The 14,715-nt window shown below is 32.6% G+C and overlaps 1 protein-coding gene across 1 annotated transcript in view; it reads right to left on the bottom strand.

The window, feature by feature from the left end:
- Window positions 1-14,715, bottom strand: part of LOC129954157 (MOXD1 homolog 2) — a 75,863-nt gene that overhangs the window by 37,163 nt on the left and 23,985 nt on the right. The gene's annotated exons all lie outside the window — the stretch shown is intronic.

Below are 14,715 nucleotides of genomic sequence, written 5' to 3' on the forward strand. Positions count from 1 at the left end.
ATAGATGGAGATAGACGAAAGACGAAAGACTACATAAATACAGACATATTCTATATCTAAGCTGTTGGTTTTTTCTTAGCATCATCTTCATCCTGCTGTTATTCATTTTTCTTCTTCTTCTTCTTTTCATTTTTCTTTTTCTTCTTTCAATTTTAAAATGACTTATAAAAAATAAATAAAAATAAAATCCATAAGCAAGAGTCGTACAAACCTACTTGTGCTTATGGCTTTTGGAGCTTAGAATTTTATGTTCGAAGCAATAAAATAAAATAGTTAAGCAGGTGCAGTAAAAACAAAACAAAACAAAAAAATAAAACATAAAATATTCTAAAAAAGATCTGAAAAATTGTTTTTTGTTTTTATTTTTTATTATTTAACCTCTGCGCAAAAATATCGTTATGGGAGCATTTAAACAAATTACGAGCAATACTCAAGGATTAAGGATAATGAAAATTCACGTTAAGCTCAGGGAATTACATAATAATAATTTAAGTAAATAAAAGTAAAGAGCAGGAGTTAATCGAAATTTTGACCTTTTAAGATGTTTGGTTTTGTTTTTTTTTCCACATACGAATTATTTTAACAAAATATTTGGTAGTTTTAGAAAAAGTAATAATTTTAAATAAAATTATTTTTGAACTCTATAAGTTTGAAATTTTGATTTTTTCAAGTGTTTTTTTTGTTGCAATTTTAGGTATAAAGTGAACAAAGTTCTACAATTTTAGAAAATACAGAAATTTCGAATAACTACATTTTAAAATACTATAAGTTCGAAATTTTGATTTTGGGCATCCGATTTAGATGAAATATATTTCTTTATTATTGAACGGAGTCTTAAATGTAAACTAAAATTAGAGCAACAAAATCTTAAGATATCAATGAGTCGTAGAAAACGTTTAAATATTTAACCGAATTAAGGTCAAACAATTAATACATTTTAAGTAAAAATGTGTTTAAACATACATTTTGGATCGAAATTTTTGTAGATTTATGGTAATAACATCTTTGTTTTTTTTTCAAAACATAAACGAGGGTTACGCTATGCAATATTTTGAAGAACTTATCCGTGTTTAAACAGTGATTGATCTATAATCAAGTTAAATTTTGAACACACCAATTTTGACTTTATCTGAATTTTGGGACAATTTTTTTAAAACCTTATATTGAGCAGATTTTAAGAAAATGCACTTTTGCCATTTATTTTGTCGAAGCACGTTTGCTAAAAATTTTGTTTTCTGAAGTTCCAATTTTTCAACTTTATTAAGTCGATGTCGAAAATAAAGGTTGTCTGGTGGCAGATTTTTAACTTCCCATAGGAAATTATTATTTTGACATTTCTCGACGTTTCGAGATCCCTAGAGTCGAAATAAAAAAAATTAAGAGAGATTTCTGTGCGTGCGTGTGTATGTACGTCCCTACGTTTACGACGTTTTTTTCGTCGTCCATAGCTCAAGAACCAGATGAGATATCTACTCCAAATAAGTTTTGTTATACAGATAAAAAAGCAGAACGATGCGGAAAGGGCTCTTAAGAAAATTGCGTGAGTGGATTTTTTATCATAGCAGTTTAAAAAGAAGGTGAAAAATTTGGTCAACCCTTAATATCTTACGAACCAAAAACGCTAGAGACTTGAATTAAATTTTATATAATATACTGTAACGTGATACTAAATAATGATATTTTTTGAGAAAAATCGAATTGACAGTTTTTTTTTTACAAAAAATAAAAGCCTAAACAAAAATTAATGAAAGTTAATTAAAATTGATTGTAGACTGAAATATCTTTTCAAAACTTTGAGTTATTGGCTACAAACTATTTCTATCTTTTAAAAAAATATTGTTGTCAACATTCAATAAAATTTTGAGAAACATTTAATTGACAGTTTTTTTACAAACAATATTAAAATTGGTAAAAATTTGTTTTCGACTAAAAATCTATTTAACAAACTAGAATTTCGAACTAAACTATTTTTTGTATGAAAAACATTGTTTGTAGTTTTAAAATTTGTATGAATAATTCAACTGAAAACTTTTTTAACCTTACGAAAACCCATGAACTTTTAAGCAAGACCAATCGACAGACCGGATGGGAAGTTATCAGTGTGAGCCGTATCCCAGTTTGTTTTTATTTTCAAAATTAAATAAAAAATATATTTAATATATTGTTTTAATTAAAATAATATATTAAACGATGGACTTATAATGCGGATTTTAAATTTTGAACATTTTGTCATCCGAATGTCTTTTGACGAGCTGCACGCATTGTTCAAAATTGAGCTTCGTGTTACGCACCACACTCTACAGTAAACTTGATTCAACTGATTTCTCGACGAATGTTGTATTTTAGCTTAACTAGAGTTCGGGAATTGTTGCTGTAAGCTCTCTGCTTATGGTAGCCCCATACAAAATCAAAATTTATTAGGGTTAGGTCGGGGGAACTCAGTAACCAGGGAATGTCCCCAAAGTGACTGTTAAGTTTTTGAAGGAAGCTTTCTGAAGTAAATTCATCAAATCTCTAGCTGGGCGTCCGGTCGCACCATCCTGTTAGAACCACATGTGCGATGAAAACAATATATGAGCTTTGCAGGTTAAACCTAAAGAAATTCTTTATCATGCGTTGGTAATTGTCACTATTGACATTTGTCGCCTGGCCCACAGCATTCTCAAAAAATTTAAAAAATTGTTAAAATTATTCCATAAGCAATGCAATGGTGTTCCAGCCGAGGATTATTTGTTATTGGAGCCCAGTTACTGTAGTTTTGTTCATTAACTTGGACGTTTAAATGAAAAATGGGCCTCATCGCTAAAAAATGGGAATTACAATAAGAAAACGCTCCAACATCGTCTTACAAAAATGTTTGCGGGGAACAAAATCACTTTCTTTAAGTTCTTGAACGATTTGAACTTTAAATGAATTAAATGCTTTTTTAAATTTCATGAATAACCGCTCTTGAAAGTCCCAGTGAAGCTGCTTTTTTCAGTGTTGAAAGTCGTGAGTTTTCACCTAAACTCTTTTAAACAACTTCAATGTTTTCGGGAGTCCTTGAAGATCGACTGTTGGCTACGAATCGTTACTCTTGAAAAATGCTTTGATGGTGAATTCGCGATGCTATCTTGACCAGTGTGACATCGTGACTAATTCCAATGACACCACTCTCCTCTCGCACCTTTTTATACTTTTTGAAACAACGTATTAAGAGCTGCCACTAGACACCCTGTATAATAATGACCATGATGAAGACAATCTTTAGGCATCTGCACACAACGTCTCGTCAGATAAGAGCTGGTGCAGCGCACATGTTTGTAATTACTGCTGCATGCCTTGAAAATATGTCTTTAAACGATTTAAGAGCTTTGAAATAGACAATAATTAAAGTTTAAGCAAGGAAAAAAGTGAAAATCACAAGATCTCGGTGGCCAATTTCAATTGCGGCTTTGATCAAAACGATTACAACACTTTTCTTGAAAAACTCCAAACTTCAAATGCAACGTAAATGCGACGTTTTCAACATTTGTATGGCAAATTTTAAATTAGTCAGGTGAAGAAAGGTGTCCAAGAAGCTGGCTATTTAAAATGAAACCACTTGCTGGAAAACCCTATATAAATGCAAGGTCCAAAGGGTTTATGAATGTTCTTGTGGTGTAAAACACAATACGAGGAACAAAAAAAAGTAGAAAAAGACTAGAAAGGAGAAAGCGGTGCTTCTGATTGTATGCATATTGCAATGAGCCTTCTAAAACATTAAATATTTGTGGAATGCCGTCAAAGGGGTAGAAAGAGGAACTTAATTAAAATGCACTGCTCATTTTATGTTTACATTCTGGCCCGAAAGGCGTTGTTTGATTTTTCCATTAAGAGGGAAAATATTTAATTTGACAAAACCATACAAAACATGAAAAATTACAAATGTCAAAACATTTATTTAAAATGTAAATAATATTTAAAAAAAAGTAAGTATACGCCCGATTGCATCCATGTTTATAATTTCATTCATGTTAAATGAGAATAAAACATAAAATAACATTTTCGGGAGAGAGTTTAGAGAATAGATTTGTAGCTACGAATTAAAATACTAAAATGGCTTATGGGGCGTATACGTAACATTTTTTTTCAAAACATTTAAATATGTATTTTGTTGCTAGACATCTCATAAAAAAGTAGTTCTGAGTTAAATGATATTATTTAAGGCTTCTTTTAATTTATGGTCTAATTATATATACGATGGCATTCTCGATATTCTGTGTGTCCTGAAAATAAGTTCTAAGCAATTTGACGATAAACTAAAACAAAAAAAGTTCTGCAAATTTAATATACTTCCGACTTGACAGTCGAAAATGTCATTTCCATACAAAACCAATACTTACCCTAAGAATAAGAAAATTAATGAGAATTTTCTGATGATGCTCAAGCATAAGGGAAATTAACTATTCCTTTAATTTTCGAGAGCGACAAGAAAAAATAAAAAAAAAAAAAACAAAATAGGAAAAACTCTCGAGTAGGATACATTTCTGGTGCGATGTTTTTGTTTCTTCTCTATGCATGCATATTCTATACATAACACAGATAGATATCTACCATAGGTATTAAGGGTATGGATAGGACGATACCTAGGATAGATAATTGAAGCTCAAGTGGCTGATCGTATACCTAACCTATATGTACCTTAAACATCATGTTCATTAAGAAAAATACTAGACTACAAAAATGTTGAACAATCAAAATGGTTTTTTCTTTCTATATTTTTTCTTTTTTGGGTGGAGGAAGACCTACCGTTGTGTTTTTCCTCCCACAAGAAAAAAGTTAAAAAAAAAATTAGCTTTTATCGTTTTCGAGGCACAAAATCGGAGGATGAACAACCTTATAATATATATCCAAGGCTCATACCTGGGTGGTGTCTTTATGATTTCAATCGATTTTAATATAGTGCTCTATATATTCATTCATTCTGCTGTGCTTATTGAGGGTTTATGGAGGTGTATTAAAATCCAGCATAAAATGAAAAAAATAGGAGCAAATTTGTGTCACAAGCACAGCTCCTTCAATAACAGGAATGGATAATAGATGGGTGGTTTCAGCACGTCTATATATTATAATATAGCACAGTGTACTACATTCCATGCTGTCTGTATTTATATAGATACTTTTGTATCTTAATATTAAATTCAAAATCACAGGTAACTAAAAAATATGGAGTCACAAAGATGTCGCTTGTCCATTTAATATAATTGAAAGGGAAAAAGTTGCTTAAGAATCGTCATTTTAGCTCTTTTCCTTTGAAAATATGTTCCTTATTTAAGGGTTTTTATCTTCTCTTTAGCAAAATAAAATAAAGATACAAAAATTTCCTTGATTTATATTTAAATAGTTTTATTGGCTGGTGAATAGGAAAAGTTGTTGGTTGAAGTCCAAGAACATTCCTTTTTTAGAAGCTTAGGCATTCATTTATATTTTCTTCAAGTTTTCATTTTAAATCGATTTTATGTACATATTTCCTCTTGACATAATTTTCTTGATTGAAATATTGTTGTTGGATAAAAGTCCGGAGGTATGTAAAAGAAAACAAAATAACGGATGGTTGTTTTTTTTTTTTTGTAACACAACCTCATTTAGGTTTCTTCTACGAAAAATATATAAATAAAGTGAATTTAGTTGAAATTTTCGCTTTTTGTGTGCAATTAAGTTGGCTCCTAATGAGCATGGAATCTGTTGCCAGTATTTGAAAATTTCAAAAATATACTTGAAACAGAGAAAAAATATAAGGAACCATTAAAAACCACATAATGGTTACACTGGCTCGTTTGAAATGCATAATTAAATTGGTTTTTCTTATTGAAAAGTTCTTTGTTTTAGTAAAAAGTTTCATGTTGTAAGATTTGAAATTTAAATTATTATAATTTAAGCGGGAAAATATTTGGAATTTTTCCATTTTTTTTTGTATTTTTGTCTCGAAAAAATCATTAACTAAAAACTTGATGTTAAATCTGAAATTAATCAGAGCAATAGATGGACAGATCATGAAGGATTTAAAGCTGGTAGGATAATTTAGAAGATGGAGCATAACACAAGAACTGCAAGATTCAAGTCGAAAGGAATTAAGTTCGTTCTTTTGATAGTTCGTTCGTTCGTTTATTACTTCTTTTAATTAAAGCGATGTTGGCGAGTGACGAATTCAAGAATCATTGGATTAGTGACAGATTTTACTAAGATGCAATTTTAAAAGTTCAGACACTTAACAGGACTGTTTTTTTGTCAGGCAAGTATCGAAAAAAAACATCCTGAAATATTGGAATCGTTAAATTAAAGTAAAATGTATTGTACCAGCCACGAACCGAAGCCTTTAAGGACGATCAGGGGAACATCGTAGTAGAACCGCAGTCTATGTTGAGAATATGGAGAGACCACTTCTCCAGATTATATTACGGCTATGACGAACTGAATTTCACCATAAGGGGGATAGAACCACTCAACCAAGGCGACACAGATCAACAATTCTGCCTACCCGAACTCAAGGTAGCTATATCTAAACTGTATTCAAATAAAGCTGCTGGAGCTGACGGCATCGCTGCCGAGCTATTTAAAGCAGCAGGCGATGACTTGGTAGGGAGCATGCACCAACTCATCTGCAAAATATGGTCGAAAGAAAGAATGCCCGATGAGTGGAATCTCAGCATAGTTTGCCCGTATAATACAATAGACTGATACAGAGGCATCAGTCTCCTTAACATTGCATACAAGATCCTCTCTGCCGTATTATGTGAACGTCTAAAGCCGTTCTTTAATAACCTGATAGGTCCTTATCAGCGTGGCTTCAGACCAGGGAAGTCCACTATCGACCAAATATTCACACTACGGTAGATCTTGGAAAAAACCCAGGAACTTCAAATCGATACCCACCATCTCTTTATCGACTTTAAAGTCGCGTATGATAGCATCTATAAGGAAGAGCTCTACAGGGCAATTTCTAGTTTTGGCACTCCTGTCAAACTTATCCGTTTATGCAGAATGACGATGGAGAATGCACGCTGCTCTATCAAGGTCAGAAAAGATCTCACCGATGCATCTGATGTCAAAAAAGGTTTTGGCAAAGGCGATGCACTGTGATGTGACTTCTTCAATATAATTCTGGAAAGAATTATACAAAACTCAATTGTCAACACTAGAGGCACAATCTTTCAAAGGTCCATCCAATAACTCGGATATGCAGATGATATTGAATAATTGGAAGATCAAAGCGTAATGTCAGTGGAGCGTTTTTGAGCATTGCGACGGAAGCGAAGAAGATGGGTTTAGTGGTCAATGAGGGCAAGACCAAGTATATGCTGTCATAAAAAAAGGACACTGAACGACGGCGTGTTGGATAAAAAGTCACCATGGACAGCTATAACTTCGAGGTAGTTAAGGACTTTGTCTACCTAGGCACCGCAATAAATGCAGACAACGACACCAGCGCTGAAATCAAACAAAGAATAACTCTTGCAAATCGCTGCTTCTTTGGACTTGGAAAGCAATTGAGAAGTAAAGCCTTCTCTCGAGCATCTCAAATCACCATCTATAAGAAACTATCATCACAATTCTCATTTACGGCGCTGAGGCCTGGACCCTGTCAAAGAAAGATGAGAGCGTCTTAGGATGCTTCGGGTAATTTTTGGTCTCGTATGCATAGATGGAGAATGAAGGAGAAGATATAACAACGAACTGTACGGGCTGTACAGCGAAACTGAACTGAAACAGAATTAAAGTCCAACAGCTTAGATGGCTAGGTCATAACTCTTTAACGACCCAGGTGGCGTGAAGACCTCAACCAACTGGGCGTGCGAAACTGGAGACAGCTAGCTAGGGATGGAGCTGGTTGAAGCCCAGGTCCACCCGGACTGTAGCGCCACCTTTAGTAAGTAAGTAATTATTTTGAATTTTCTTTCATGGTAAAAAAAAGAAGAGGCCCTAAGTGGCTGACTTGTGGAACCTAGAAAATGATTTATTCTTATTTTAAGTTGCAGGTTTTTTGAAAATATTCGTCCTCGTTTTCATATTGATTAAGATCAAAGAATATTAAAGCCTTGAACCCGTACGTTGTATAAATTTTGAAGAATTTTTTCAACAATATATTTTCTTCATTTAGCATACAACGAAAACCTGTCAATAACTAAAGCTGACTTTAACGATGATGATATACAAAATTATGTGGAGAACCAGGGCCTAGTGACTTACAACTCTCAACCATTTCTGTGTCCGAGTAATGTCGGAAATGGAAGGAAGCCACAGTTTTCGTCCCTAAAACGGCTAGTTCGAAGAAGAGTTTTTCATGACAAGAATTACTCTTAGAGGATTTGTCAATTCTTTGCAACAGAGAGTACCCTTGAAAAGAACTTTAGGTGGCACAGGCAGTCATTGAACTCGAGTCCTCTAGGAAAACGTGATGCCATACTCAAATAAAAATAGGAAGCAAAGAAAACTCAAATGTTTAAGTCTTGATTTTTTCTTTTTGTGCAAAAACAGTATCTAAAGGCAATAACCCAAAATTAAAAATTTTCAAGCCATGTTCTAGCAGTTTTAGCTTAATATCTCTTAACGTTTTTTGACAATTGTAACTTGGTAAAATGTTAAGCACCTATCAATAGGTTGTTTAAAATGTTATGCCAGTAATCTTAAAATCATCTTAAGAGATTTTCACGGGTTAGGCCTCTTGCGAGGAGTTGACATAGCCTTCAAAAGTAATTCTTGTCATAAAAAGTGCTTTCTCAAATTAGCCGTTTGGATTTGGCTAATCCCCTGATAATCAGACTCGCACAAAGAATTAGTTGAGAGTTTCAAGTCACCTACTCGTAGCTCTTCAACCGACTGTTGAGCCACCTAATTTATTATTTTATTTAATCCTAAAATATTTAAAGAAGAGGCTGGGGCCTACATACATTGTTAACTTTGTAACCTATCTGGCGATTTGCCTTGCTTAAAACTTTGACAAAATATTCGCAACAGTATTTCGTGTGAAATATATAATTTGAAGTCAGAATCTTTCTTTGTTTTCCTAATACTTGAGTCGAAAACCTTTTCTCATCAGTTTTTTGTGTTTTGTCTAATAAGTTGTCGGTTGAACTTTTCTAAAAAAATTATATAATTATTTATTTATTATCAACTATTTGTTTAAATTATCAATAATATTTTGCATGCAATAAAACAGTTTGACTTCAAAATCTTTTTTGGTTAACGAGATTTTTAGACGAAAAAACAATGTTTACCAATTTTAGAAGCATTTCAAGAACATTTTTATGAATTAAAAAAATACAGCTCGGATTTTTTCGAGAACATTTATCGCAGAATGAAATCATTTAAAAGTCAATACCTCCATTTATTCATGAGGTATCGAGAATCGAATCTAAATGTTCACCAATTTTTTGTAGATTCTAATGTTTGATTTTTAGATTTTTATAAACAAAATTACTAAATGTCGAAAACAATATTTTCTATAAGATGTACTTCGTTTAAAGTCATTATCCTAATTCTTCAAAATGATATTCGAGTCGAAAATCAATTTTTATCAACTTCCAGTAATGTTTTTTTAGAATTTTACTTTTTGTACAAAAAATGTCAATTGACAAAGTTTTAACTGTGTAATTTTTGTTTAGCAGATCACCTCTTAGCCGAAACATGTTGGAGATTGGCTCTACAGTATTTATGTCCTGGAAGTAGTTTCTTTCATTAAGATTACAATTCATCCTGCTATAGATCATCCGATGAAGTGAGCTGTGAACACATTTCTAAAAATTTTATCCAGACGCCTAATTACCTGGTACAGTGACGATTTAAATGTACTCTGTTCACTGAGATTTAAAGTTACACCTGTATCTTCTGATAGCGCACTCTTTAACCCATCCTGTTTTGTTTTGTATCGATTGTAAAGCTGCTTTCTTTGGTAAGCAATTGTTAGGCATATTCAATACTTTCACAGTGTAATCGACTTGCAGCTTCAACTTTTTTATGAAGAGTGGGGATAAGCCTGTTTCTAACATAATAATATAGTTTGAAGTGCATGAAGGAAGGCGGAATGTTCGTTTTAAATAAAATCTCAGTATTTTTTCCACAGTCTAAAATTTCTTTGTTCCCCACACTTGGGCTGCGTAAAACAAGATTGATTGGGATACTGCTTTGAAAACTTAATATTAACTGATGAGCGCAATGTTTTTGTTGTTTAAACATTTTTTCCATGCCACGTTAATCGCGGTTTAGCTTTAAAAAGTTTTTCGTTGAGGTGTTTTTCCATACTTACGTTTTGGATAAAATATACTCCTAAGTATTTGTATTCTTTCATTCTTTCTATATTCTCATTATTGAAGTACCATTGTTCACTTGAGCTGAATCTTAATCCACCTTTCTTGATAACCAACACTTTCGACTTGTTCAGGTTCACTGCCAAGCTCCATCGTCTACAGTATTCCGAAAGTCGATTTATAATAAACTGTAAGGATTGCTATGAGTTTGCCAGCAAATGAGAAATATTGTTTTTAACGTGAGAAATGTTGTTTTCAACGTTCAGTAAAATTTTGAAAAAAATCGATTTGACAGTTTCTTTTTACAAAAACAAAAACCTTAAAAAGAGAAATAATAAAAGCTCGTAAAAATTGATTTTCAACTCAAATATCTTTTCAAAAATTTAAGATGTAGGCTTCGAATTAATTTTAAAAAAATATAGTTTCCAACATTCAGTAATTTTTTTAATTAAAAATCTAACAGTCATTTTTTTTCGTAAAAAATTAAAATCTACAAAAAATAGTACGCAAAATTGTTAAAAACTGATGTTCGGTTCTCGATAGCTCTTGAATAATAGAAAACATTGGCTTCAATTTGATTTTATTCTTCCAATTTGTATTTGCTTATATTAGACATAAAAACTTTTAAGAAATGCTATTAAAATTGGTAAAAATTGGTTTTCGAATAAACATCTCGTTAACCAAAATAGATCTTGGAATCAAAATGTTTTAACATAAGCAAATTGTTGTTAATTTTAATTTTTTTTTTTGAATAATAACAAAACACGAAAACCTACAAACCATTTAAGCAAGACAAATCAACAGACGGGGATGGGAAGTTACCAGTGTGGGTCACATCCCAGCCTCTTTTTTAGGTTTTTGTTACTTCGATTTTTTTCTGCATCTTTCTGTAATATTATCTGTTTAACAAAATTTATTAAAGACGATATCTTCACTGGTTCTGGTATGGATGACGAAAAAAGCTTCCTTAACGTACAAACGTTCTCTAAAAATCTTTTTATTTAGACTCTATTCACCTTGAATTTCTAGACTCTATAGACATTGAAATGTCTAGAAATTTAGCATTGACAAATTAGAATAAATGTTCCGATTTTAAATTCGACAAATCACAATAATTGTTCCGATTCGTCGAATTAAAAATGTTGAATTTCTAGACATTTCAAGGTCCATAGAGTCTAAATAAAAGATTTGTAGATAACGTTTGTCTGATAACTTTCTAAAATAACTTAAAAAAAGCTAAATCTTTAAAATGTTTCTAGATTTATCCAAATACTTCCAGTTTTAACGCAGTTTAGCTCTTAAAAAACTGGAAATTGTGTCTTCACTAACGTTTCTGTTTTGGAATATTTTTTTTATTAAAAAACTTCATTTTTTTATGCAATTGAAGTACAACCAAGAGTTCCAAATTTTCTCCTGTTAAATATCGACTCTAAATCAATTCTCGGTCGTAAAATTTCAGACACAACTTGTCAGTACCTTCAATTATCGATGTTTAAACGATATACCTAATTCTTTTTAGACGACAATATAATAATGCTTGAAAAACATTTTTCAAAACAAATATCAGTAGAAATTTTTCAAAAATTCGAGCTCAAAAGTTTTTTCTATGTTCTGTGAAGGAAAACAAATGTTATCTTTTATTTCAGAGTTGGTACTGATACAATCTCCATGGCTCCTCCATTCATATATTAATTTATTTGAATCAATATGCTTCTATTACACATACTACACTTCGGGGTCTAAAAATACACGTAAAGTCATTAATCTTGTCACTGTTTTCTTTCTGTTGACTTATGGCATTCCATAAAGTTTTTAAATTCTTTTTAATTTTTTTGTGTTTGTTGTTCCTTTGGTATTTCGATGCCTATCTTTAGATTGTAGTTTTATTTTTCTGATGCGTAATATAAGATTTTGAAAAATCCATTCTATAGATTTTATAAAGGTTTTCCAATCTTCACAAGCCTTGGAATCTCTTCTTTTTTTTTCAAAGAATGATCTTGAGAAGAGTAATATCGGTGTATGAGATACTTTGTATAAGAAGATGGTAAGATTTACCTTTGTTTCTTAGAGCTATGCCTTCTAGTTATGTGTCTTACCAAAAGTCTGGTATTTTTTTTGAACTTGCTGAAATTGATCACTTTATAAAAGAAACCATTCTTCTGATCAGATCTCATCGGATCCAATTTCTGCAAAAACCACAAACTTTTATAATACAACAAAAAAAGTTAAAAATAGAGGGGTTAAAAAATCACATGATATTTTGTCATCAATATTTATTACAACTTTGATTAACATTTTTTGATTTTCTTTCTTTTTTCTTTCATTGGTATCCTATTACTTCAAAAAACGTATATGCATAGTTGTTGGATGTATGATAGTGGTGACGATTTATCAACATCGCTGGAGTTTTCAATCTGATGTGAATCTCTTCCTGGCCCTGGAACCGTCGCCGTCGTCGCTCGTTCGCCTTGCCATATCGTGCTAAAGACTAAAAGTCCATCCGTATAACGTCGACGAACGTCTCGGTCGTTCATTTAATATTAATTGCCCAAGCCAAACATGGCCACTTCGTAAAGCACTGTATACAGTTATATATGTACATTTAGGTTCTATAAAAACCAACTTAATTTATGCAACACAATACAAAATAAAATTCAATAAATCAACTTTATATATTATTCCTTAAGGACTCTTTTCTTTCTAAGGCTACAATGACTTCGTTATTTTTTAATTTTTGTAAAATGTTATATTCTCATTCTTATGCTAACGAGATGATGTTGGCAGGAGTTGCGGAGACAGAGAGTTCCAAATGCAATTAAGATCTGCAATTAAATCATCCACAAGTGTCCACTTTTTTATGAACAAAATAAACAAACAAAAATAAGAGACATTTTATTCCTTAACGAAGAAAATGAAGACGAGGCAGAAGAAGACTGTGTAGCTTATAACAATGTTCCTTTTCCTTATAATAATATTTTGGTGTCATCCATCTTCACACGTAGCTATAGCTACATAAGAGAACAATGGGTTTTAAGGCAAAATTTATTCAAAAAACTATGATTTTTGGTTTTAGAATGTCTTCTTTCTTATTTTTTTTAACACAGAGAGTCAGGGTTGAGGATAGAGTCAGTCCGCATCGTAGCTATACTAGATATGTTTTGTTTTTTTTAAATGTTTATTTTTATTTGAAGGAAGAATAACATTAGTATGTATAGCGTAGCTTGCATAGTGCTTAATATACAGAGAAGACAATGCAAGCACGACTTATAAGCAATGATCATTCTTGCCATATAACCCGAAGCCGCCCGAACTCGAACCCTCACCAGTTTCAACTTCAGCTTTATACACTCTATGTATGTACATATATCTAAAACGAAAGCCCCCTGGAAAACCTCTATACAAAAACTCCAACTTCAACTCCCATCTTACCGACCTCCGAAAGTCTGTATAGAATATAACGCTGGCTATGTCAGTTAACCACAGGAATTTATAAATCATTTTAAAATTCACAAACAATGAGCAGCGAAGAAACAATGGCTTCTCTTGAATGTGTAAATTGCAAAACGTGACACGTCCTTATCGCCAATTTTGAATCAGAAAATAATAGTAATAATAATGCCTTGAGTTTTTGAGTTGAGCTGAGTTGAGTGTGCGACCAAAATGTGCGATGTGCGATGTGCGATGTGCGATGCCGATGCTATGATGATGATGATGATGAGGATGAAGATGACGATGGGTATGGGTATGGCTTGACTTTGCTATGGGTATTATAAAGGTATATAAGGTTAGGTAAGGTGACTCTTGTAGGTACGTACCCTACACCTCGAGGAGTGAGATTTTTCATCATAACCAGAATGAAATGTATTCTTTAAAAAACAAAAAACTACATACGGCTACACATAACGACAACACGTTCCATTGCATCGGCTTTAGCTTTGGCTTTGGCTGTGCCTTCGACTTAGACTTCAACTTTGGCTATGGAACGGCATCAGAGCATCGGCATAAGCATCATTGGTGTCGTCGCTATCGCTGAGAGGTGATGGCGATGGTGATGGTGCAGTGCGGTGTGAGAGAAAATGGATTCTGATGGAGCATCCATTCCATAACCAGCATGGGTGGCTGTGAAGACTGCATAAGTAGTACCAAAAGAGATTCTTCTTGCAAAGTGAACTTTGTGCAACATTCAGCATTTTGAACAAAAATATCAACACACAAAATAAAAAGAACATCAAAACATCTCACAGCACTAGCAGCGTAGCGTTGTAAAAAAAAGGTACGAGTAGGTACATAAAACAGAGCCAGAGAATATCTCCATAGAGTTGAAAGAAAAAAAAAAAACAATATAAGGAGCAGAATGTTACCACTCGAAGACCTGGGACCTGGGTTATGGAGATGGAGTTGAAGTTGAAGCTGAAGCTGATGATGGAACTCAGGACAGAGGAGATTTTCA

Source organism: Eupeodes corollae, chromosome 1, assembly GCF_945859685.1.
Source record: "Eupeodes corollae chromosome 1, idEupCoro1.1, whole genome shotgun sequence".
Lineage (NCBI taxonomy): Eukaryota > Metazoa > Arthropoda > Insecta > Diptera > Syrphidae > Eupeodes > Eupeodes corollae.